We start from the raw sequence: 9,762 nt of genomic DNA on the forward strand, positions 1-9,762 counted from the left end.
ACTTGTAGTTTTGAGGGCAGTAAAATTCTCACTCAATCAATAGTCTTTATATGTGGTTAGATTAATTAATAATATTTCTGATTCAACAAAACCACTGATAAAGGATTAGCAAAGACTGGTGCCATGCTAGGCAGCATGTTTGCACTCACTGCGCTTTTAGAAATGCTGATGATGTTTCAGAAATCTTTGTCTTCTTAGATGGGGCTTCTTAACACTCTGAATTTCTAACCAGACTTGGAAGGGAAAAAAGGTGTTTGCTTCTCTCCTTCCTGCTGAACTGCCCCATTCCCTCCTTTTAGCATTGGCTGCACCTTTCTCAAACTGGAGAGATCCCTTCATTGATGTTTTGGACAGGTACACTGTACATGGTCTAAGAGTAGGCTTCTTCTCGGTGAGCAAAGAACTGGCTCTGGGGGCATTTTCTCCAGGGAATGAGGGAGTCGGTCTCCTTTCTTTCTCAGCTGAACCCCTTGGTAGGAGACCCAGATTTAGGGGGGGCTTTCTAGAATCCTGCTGAAATCCACTAGTAGCTGGACTGAGTCAAATAGTTGGAAATAATATTTGTTACCAGGTTTGTAGCGATAAAGTGGTAGAGGTTAAAGTTAATCCCAAAGAAGGATGGATTGGGTCAAGTGCTTGACCCAGACTGGGGAGATAAAACTCAAATTCCTGAAAACTTTGATGTTTTGCATTTAAAGAAATAGATAAATAGATAGACAGACAGACAGAACATACATACATTAACACATACACACGTGCATATTGAAAATATACTGCCTCTGCCTTGTTAAGGTTATAGGACCCTGTAGCAAGGACTCTCTCCACGTGTTCACGCAGATCCAGCGCAGGAAGCTGAGAAGTCAGCTGAGACCTCTGGACTCCCACAGCAATGCAAATACCAAACATAAGCCATTGCTTAACCAACATTTTTCACTTCTAAGGGGTGAAGTGTCAGCATCTTCTTTATTTATGACTCAAGCAGACAGGTCCTTAAAACTGTTGATCTTAGAGGAGAGAGAAGTATTAGATATGGAGAGGATTACAACAGTGGAAGCAAACACTTGCCCTTATGAATTCTTGTGAACTATATTTAGAATTTAAATCCAAGCATAATTAAACAGTGCTAATGAGACAGAGGGACTTATCTTCATTTGGCATATAATTGGTATCACTGATTTCCTCATTCATTTTTTCCTAGTTTTAAAGCCTTCTTTTTCCAGTGAGATTTGATGGTAAAAGTTACCCTGCAGAGAGAAAGTATCTGGCCTGGAGCTTAAATTCAGCTGGAAGCCTTTTAAGGGATGCAGCTTTCTTGATAGCATCAATAACTGACAGCAAAGACACCTGTGAATGTGTAGCCAACAGTCAAGCAAGGCACTCTTTTTGCAGTGTACCCTTGAAAAAATGACATTTCACACAGTATTACATAATGGCAAAGAAAAGCTCACCCCCTACTTCCAGTGAGGGAAGCAACACATGGTAAGAGTTTTAGTAGTTGTCAGTATATAATCCACTACTATTAACTGAGGTTTGAATTCCTTCTCAAAATATGCTCCAGCTCACCCAGGAATGTGAAACTTGCACAGGAACTCTTGGTGACATTTTGTAGTGAGCATACTGTGGCAGGTCAGGGTGGAAGATGGTAATGATCTTGCCCAGCCTTAGTAGCTCTGAGCCCATAACCAGAGCAGCAGCCTCTGTTACAGCTCTGCTCCAACAGCTGATTTTATTGCTGAGCAAAGGGCAACAGCTACCTGCAGCAGCAGGGGCTGGACATTTCTTTTGACTTAGTCAAAGCCAGTAGAGAAGTGGGTGCAATAGGCAAAGCTGAGTTTACCAAAGTCCCATTTTGCTTTTCAGTTGTGTCTGTGGTTGGACTCAGGCTCCTTTCTATTAGGTACTACTGCCTCAGATGGATGCACAACTTTGGAGGGTTTAGTCCACATCTGTTGCTGCAAACTGCAGCAAAATCAGCTGTTTCCTAAGAGGTGGCACAATAATGACTATGACTCTGCACATTTCAGTGCTGCCATGTGTGCCAGGGTGTTTGTGCTTACCGGTTCACAAGGGTGCTCAGAAGCATCATTCACTTAAGACTTCTCTGCGCTTCACATCCTAGTGGGAGTGCTTGCAGCCAGCTGGAATCTGTTCTCAGTGATTGCCTGTAGAGTAAAGATTCTCCAAACCCTCCTCCCTCCAAAGTTACCACCACTAACTAAATGCCCGTCCACCCACTGAGCCAAACCAGTTCAAAGAGGAGCACGACAGTGTCTGTGAGCAGGCTCTGCTGGATACGAAGAGGGCAGAGCGAGATGAATCCCACAAAACAGCAAATGTTTTTCATCTTGCTCCAGTAATTCAGCCCAGGCTTATTCTTTGGGTTGCCGAACCCAAGACTTTGTTTTGTCCTTTTCTGGAAGGGGATTTGAACACTTCTCTGCTAAGACTGTTATGCAGATTAATCTGAGACATAGGAATTATTACAAGCATTTGGCCTAAAGTTCCCTTTGCTCAGTTTCACCTGACCACTGTGACTATATCACCCCCAGTAAATACCCCTCTCTCTTTTTGAGGCTGCTTCTTTTGACCACTTAGGGCTCTGTTGCTGTTCTAGGAAGTGAGACTTGCAGTTGTCCTTCTGCTTCACCACCGCCTAGCTGAGCTATTTGGTCAGCCCACAGTCAATAATACTGGTTTTAATTTCCAGGGGAACAGATCATTGTAGAAGTTGTTCCGCACCCCCAAAAATACCTTCATCTGCTTATATATTTCACAGAATGGCATGTCTGCTTATGCTGCTTTTTCACATTAATAGTCCAAGTGTTCAAGCACTATACACTGCCTTGTGGCTGAACAGCAATGAGAAATACCATTGGTAACCAGAAGAACTGAGAGCAGCAGCAAGTACAGCTGCTCCACTTGTGAGCAGTCCAGAGCCACAACCACTTGTCCTTTGAGCCCAGCGGAAAAGATGCCCTTTTTCAAAAGCAAGATTTCTCTCTGACTGAGCTGTGAAACAGAGGTCCTGACTGGCTATGGCTGTGAAAAATCCTATGGCTCGCAAAGTATCAGTGACTGAAATCTTATTGAATTTGAAAAAGTCTATTGCTGCCTTCTGCTGCCTTTATAATTTTCAATTATATTCCTTTTTAACCATCTTAGCTTAACTGCTAGGGAGTCCCACTGTCAGGATTAAACAGATGTTTTATTTCCTGCCAAAGGTGGGTGAAATAATAATCACCAGCTTTGCCTCATTGGCTGCCATGTGGTCTGGAAAGGCGCCATATGCCCAGTGCTCAGAGACTGCTACGAACGGGAGGCTGAGGGCATTATTTATTATTTGCCTAATCAATTTAAATACTGTCTGTCTTTCAGATAGCACATTTCTAGTGTTTATAAGGAGATATGTACTCATCAAACACCCTCCTCTAGTGAAGCGCACCTGCTGTTTAAACAGCCAATATCCCTCTTGCACAGCACACAGGGCTAGAAGCAAAGACCTTGCACTTGAACCTGCACTGTGCTCATGAGCTGTTCTCAGCATCACAATCAATCAGTTGTAGAAGTTGTTCAAGTTCAGCCCCATGTGAGATAATAACAGCTTTCTATTACTCTTAATCCTTTTGAAGACTTCTCCTTGAAGAGAGCACGGTGCCTCTCCTCCAGCAGGTGTGAGTGCAAGCGAGCTGCCTTGTTGCTAACCTGACTCTTGAAAACTGCTGCTGTCCCTTCACAGTGACGGGATGTGGTGTCTTGGGTGTCAGGCGCAGGGCAATGTCTGCAGGCGCTCTCTCCCACCGGCTGAGTTGTGATCCTCCCTCAGGCCAGCCCGCGTCTTCCACCTAAGCCACAGAGCTCTAAGGTGGAGCACGGGCTGCAGCTGAAGCAGGGGGTGACCAGGGTGTGCAGAGCACACCAGGCGGTGGATGTGGGTGCTGACTTCTGCTCCTTTCTTGGAAGGTCCAAGAAGTAGTTCAAAAAGCATGGGCACTCCCTGTGGGAGGATGGCAAATGAGGAGTCCTAGGCAAGAGGTGGCAGTAGGACCCCTCTGCTCTGTGGAGTAGCCAAGCAGAGTGCCAAATGCAGTGATTAGTAAGGAGAAAGCCATCTGGTTTCTGCCCTTTAACAGCTCTCTTTCAGCATCTCTCTTCCTATACACCACGAGAACTCTCCCTGTGTTTTTAGCAACCCTTTCTAGCCTTTCTGAATGATACTACAAGGCCCCATCTAGAAACGACATGGGAGTAAGGCAAGAGGAGGAAGATGATAAAGGGGACAAGAATCTGAGATGCCTTCAGGCCTTATCCTGAAATATTACCTCCGTAGCGCAGGATATGGCAGCAGCCACCGAGGCAGCAAGTCCTTTAGAGAAGGGGCTAATAATGTACTTACGGAGAGATGGTGTTGAGTTGTTGGAGGCAGAAATTTGTAGACTAACAGGTAGGCATTGCGAGGACAGGATTCAAAGCTGAAGCAAGTACTTCTGCAAGTTGATGAGAGACTCTGGAGCAGACTATGCTTATACAAATTCCAGCAATGTGAATCTGCCAGGTAAGGATACACAAGCATGCCTCCATATGAGTGATATATGGCAGTTTCCAAGGAACATTTGAAAAATATTTGGTTCAGTTTCTCAAAGTTCTCGATATTTCACCCCAAATTCCTCAAAATCTTCCTTCTCCTTTATGATGTGTACTTTTAGGCTAAAAATATTCAGAAGCACAGAGCAATCCAGAAGAATGTTATTTTTGTTACTTTTTTTGTAGTTAGGACTGAAAATGGTCAAGAAGTGCGTTAGGAACAACAAAAGTTCCTTTTCGTTATTAAACAGTTAGTGCCCAGAGAGCAAGTGTGGCTTTTTTCTTTTTTTTTTTGGTCTTCTCTCTGAATAGGTGTTACTGGTAAGATCGGTAAGAAATCTGTTTCAAATAAAAATGTAACCTTGAAACAAAAGGTAATTGTTTTACAAATCCAGCCATTTCCAATGCCCAGCATGTTACTTGGCAATACACAGACCTCCAGTTGGTTTCTATTTTCTTAGCAGTTGCACTCTAAAAGGATTTTACTCAAGTACTGTTTATATGTACAAAACCATCTCCTATTGTCAGACTTCTAAGCCTTAGTAAAGTAGCGTCACTGCCTGGGACCAAGCTTGTTCTGTTCCCGGTTTCATGTGAACATAAACTCACCTGAGGGCATAAACAGTGTTGTGAAATAGCTTCTCATATCTTTTCTTGCAGTTCTAGCTTTTAGCATCATAGTTGACAAAACTTGACTGATGCCTACTAACTGTTAATACTGAGCTGCTGTTCATAAAAATCTCAACTTTTCTTTCCAAGTTCTAATGTTTCTTAAATAAGTTGCACTATTTCTCTGAGCTAGCTTGAATTTCCAGATTCCTTCTTTAAATTGTTTAAGTACTGCCTGATGGTATGTGCCAATCCAAGCACACAGTATAAGCACAGCTCCAAGCCCATACAATGGGTACTGGTATGTAGAAACGCCAGGATGGGAGGTTTGAAATCTTCAGTTTGTTTTTAAACACAATTATTTTGAAGACTCAAAAAAACAGAATTTCAGGGGAAATCAGCTTGAAGGATGAGGGCAAGATGGTAGTAGGATGATCACTGCTAAATCTTTGCTCCTGAACTGTCCGTATGCTCATGCTCTCTCTCTCCAGTGCGAAGAACTGGAAGCTATTTCTCTTATACCAGGTGAAAATGTAGTGGTGCTGGCTGAAGATTTGCTATTTGTGACTATTTTTCATTTAAGAGCAAGAAAACTGAAATGAGCTGTTTGTTCATGAAAGCTGCCAGCAGAGGATGTTGGCTGATAAATCGCGAGGGCTGGAAAGAGATGTCTGCAGGGAGCAGGATCTGGGCAGTGCTATAATGTCTTTTCTGCACAGCAGAAGGTCCAGACAAGTCGACCCTCAGTGACCCCCATTATATCCAGCACCCCTTGTCAAACATAAAGCTCATAGCTCTGCATTGCTTTTGCTAACATTATAAACTTCCATTGCAGGATTTTCTTCCATAACTAGCAAGTCTATGTCAACTATAGGCTTTGTGGCTTGAGTCCCTCACTCATGTTTCCTTTTTTTAGCTTCTGTTGGGGTTCCATAGCTCACCTAAGCTGCAAGGGCCATGAACAAAGTACGTGAATATGCAACCACTTGCTGGCAGAGGAAACAGCTCTCAGACAAGAGGACTGTTATTAAAATGGGTTGTTTTGTTGGCAGAAGTGGCTTTCACTGTTGCCATGGGTAGCCCAAGGTGAGCCTGACCTCTGTGGTCTCTGAAGCTCTCTTTTGTGGGTGAGCTGAGCAATGCTGGAATGCAGCTTTCAAGATGGATTAACTGTGAACCTAACACAGGAAACTGTTCAGAGAGAGTAAAAGTACTTACTACATTGCACAACTAAGGATGAAACATACCTTTTGATCTCATAGAAGTTCTAAGGCTGAGAACGTTGATTATTCGATAGGGCCATAGTCAGCTTGTCAGTGCAGAGTAATAATGTTTGCAGCCTCCTCCTAGGGCAAAGTTCTGCCTTTCCAGGTGCAAGGGCAGGCTTGTGGCCGAGGGACAGAGACGGGACTGCAGTTTCCCACTGTGAGTACGGTAACAAAACCACGCACCCCCACCTAACCCTTCTCAGCCAGAGCAGGTCTCCACATGTCAGGTCTGTGGCCTTTGAACTCTAAGTCTTGATGCAGTTTCACATGCCAAGTATGTCATAGCACAAAATCAGCACTTTGGTACTAACTTGCAACTGAAATAATGTGCAAAGGCTGTTCCTAAGAAACACCAATCATCAACCCAAGTGAAATTCTGATTTGCTAGCTGCACCCTGGCAACATAATGTATTCACAAGGCCTAAGGATAAACATGAATTGAGGCTTCTGGAAAAGGATGTATTTGTTCCTTGCTCAGCTCACTACATCTCTAGCCACCATCTGCAAATCTCTTAGATAGTCTGTAAAATGGCAGATTACTATGCTTTAACTCTTTCACAAGGGCTGCACAGAACTGTTGGAGATTCACCTGAGCTAAACGCAGTTTTCTGTTTGATTGTGGCGGTGGGTTGTTTGGTTTTGGTTTTATGAGATTGGTTCTTGCACCTTAAGTATATCACTTTAAAATTGTGCTATGGTAGGTGTTGGCTTCTCATTATGCCACAGCTAAAAAAAAAAAAAAAAAAAAAAAAAAGTTTCCACCACAGATGTTACAGGCAAATCAGTTTGAAGATTTTTGCTTTCTGAGCTATAAAGTTACTACTAGAAGGCGCAGCACAGTGCAAGACACTGTGTGCTGGGCTGCACAAATACGTATTAAGCCATTGGCACCACCATGAAGAATGCACAGAGCAGGACTACAAAGCATGAGTTAGTTATGAACTACAAACATTGACAAATGAAGAAACACTTTTGCAGTCTGATCCTTGCCTACCATTACAGGATTCAAATCTAAAATGAGACAGATTCTAGGTGTCTAAGTCTAAGTGATGAACCAAAGAATCTGAGCATGGTGCCAGTGGGGCCCATGGCAGGGAGCGATTGTGAACACATTTATTTGACTAGTACAGACAAAGCCTCTGTATAATTGAGGAAGACAAGGCGCCATGATCAAACATCACTGATCCTTATCCTGCTCCCTTCAACTTAATTCCATAATCAGCACTTACATCACTGAGAGGTTGGAAATATTACCCAGGCCTCTCCTTCAGCGTTACGGTATCTCAAACGAGTCCCTGCCTGTAAGGATCTGCTTTCTTCAAAACAAACTTTCACCCTGCCCCACGGTTAGCTTGGCTTAAGTCAACTAACTGCCAGCAAAATCCTGGAATTTAGGAATAGCTTAAGCTCCGCCCATTTCTGCCTTCAGATCAGTCGGTTTTACAGTTATCTGTGATTCCTTAAAGTACTATCATTCAGCATCCAGCTGGCATCCATTTGACTACAGTAGCTGCTGGGGGGGGAGGCGGGAACCATCAAACCACCCTCATTGCTGAGCCTAATCCTGTAAATTCAGCAAAAAGAAACTATTGCATGCCATCTTGTGGCCCTGCACAGCTATTTCCCGGGAACAAATGTTAGAGCTCCAATTGCAACACGGAGGTTTAATGTTGGACAGGATTGACTTAAAAGATGACTGTCAGGGGCTCGGAAAGAGCCCATATATGACCCCACCAAAGCTATGAAATGCTCACCATTAACGCTTTGTCCACACTCCTGCCTTGACCTCGCAGCCTGAGCAGCTGTTTCCTGGAGCAGCAGCAGAGCCTCAAGCTGCAAAATGCACCTCTTCAGCATGTGCTCACGGTTGCTTGAGCAGAGCTGTAGAGATGGCCCTGCACTTGCAACAAACATACGTACCGCTGAACACCACTGCCCCCAGAGCAGCCTTTAGTGGAGCAGGAAAATGCCTTATTCATTTTACAGTATGTCACACACATGTTAATCATTCTTAATTATATGCAAGGCTGAGGATGTTCGTGGTACATCCGTCTTCTTGTCTGCTGTCACTACTTGTTAAAGAACTCCATGTGTCAATGTTTTAAATAAAGCTAATATGCCTATTTGTAACTGTTCATTAACAGCTGAATACATGAACTTACGGAAACAAGTTCCCATTGGCGGTCATTCCCTTGGTGTGTCTTAAGTCCTTATCCCTCCTTACTCTCTTTTTTTGGGAAAATAAGTCATTAAGAGACCCTTGCCAGAAGTGATTATGGTACAATTTCATTAAATCTATTTGAGGGAATTAAAAAACAGGGACAGAGTGCAACAGTATGACCTCAAGGTCCTTACTTCTGTTTTAAGTGGTAAGTTTTTGACTTCTCAGTGTTTATGACTTTTTAGCTGGGAGATTACAGCTTAAAATCTGCACCACTGAATCATCTCCAAATTTGAAGTTGTGTTATCTTCAGCAGAATTGCTGATGGTTACACTTAAACGCTGCCTTACTTCCACTGCTTTCATACCTATCAAAAGGCTGGATCTATGAAGTCAGCAACAAGGGACCTGAAAATAGCTAACAGAAGCGCATGACTTCAGACTAAGCATCTTATTCTGTCTGCTACTAGAGACAACTGCACAACACCTACAAAAGTTTGCAGCTTGCTGTTGGAAAGCATAGAAACATGCCAGCTAACTTCAGATGTTACTCCAAAGGACGCTGTGCCGTACTGTAAGAACAAAAACAAACTACCCAAGGATTCTAGTTCAAGGCCTCTGATTACAATCAGCAATTGCTCTAAATTTGGTACGTGACAGAACTTCTATTTCTACTGTTCTTGGGTTAGATAAGGAAAATAATGAAGAGGACTCTAGCTGTGGAAGCATGTAAGGAAGTTACAGGGAAGACTGTTAGACCTGTGATGCTTTATGAAGCTCAATACTAACAGACTTTCTCTGTCTAGAGCAAAGAAAAGAGGGAACATCCTTCCTCTCATGCCAAGGTTTCATTCTGAGGTATGTGACACTGGATTTACAAAGGTAAATAAAAAAATACATTCTGAGAAACAGTGAGCCCCCTACTGAACAAGGCAGAGGGATTTCACACTCCAAGCAGCTGAGAAAAGAAACTGCTCACAGTGTGGAAAAAAAGTATTTGGGGTCTGTCTTTGACACAGGCTTTTGACACAACAGGTGATGAGGAAATGTGCAGTAGTGGGGCAGAGGAAAGACAAATACTTAAGGGATAAAGATGAGACAGGACAACAGGTATTAGATAATGTCTCAAGGAATTAGTTCAAGT

Source organism: Nipponia nippon, unplaced genomic scaffold, assembly GCF_047370975.1.
Source record: "Nipponia nippon isolate SJK-2023a ecotype South Korea unplaced genomic scaffold, ASM4737097v1 scaffold_5, whole genome shotgun sequence".
Lineage (NCBI taxonomy): Eukaryota > Metazoa > Chordata > Aves > Pelecaniformes > Threskiornithidae > Nipponia > Nipponia nippon.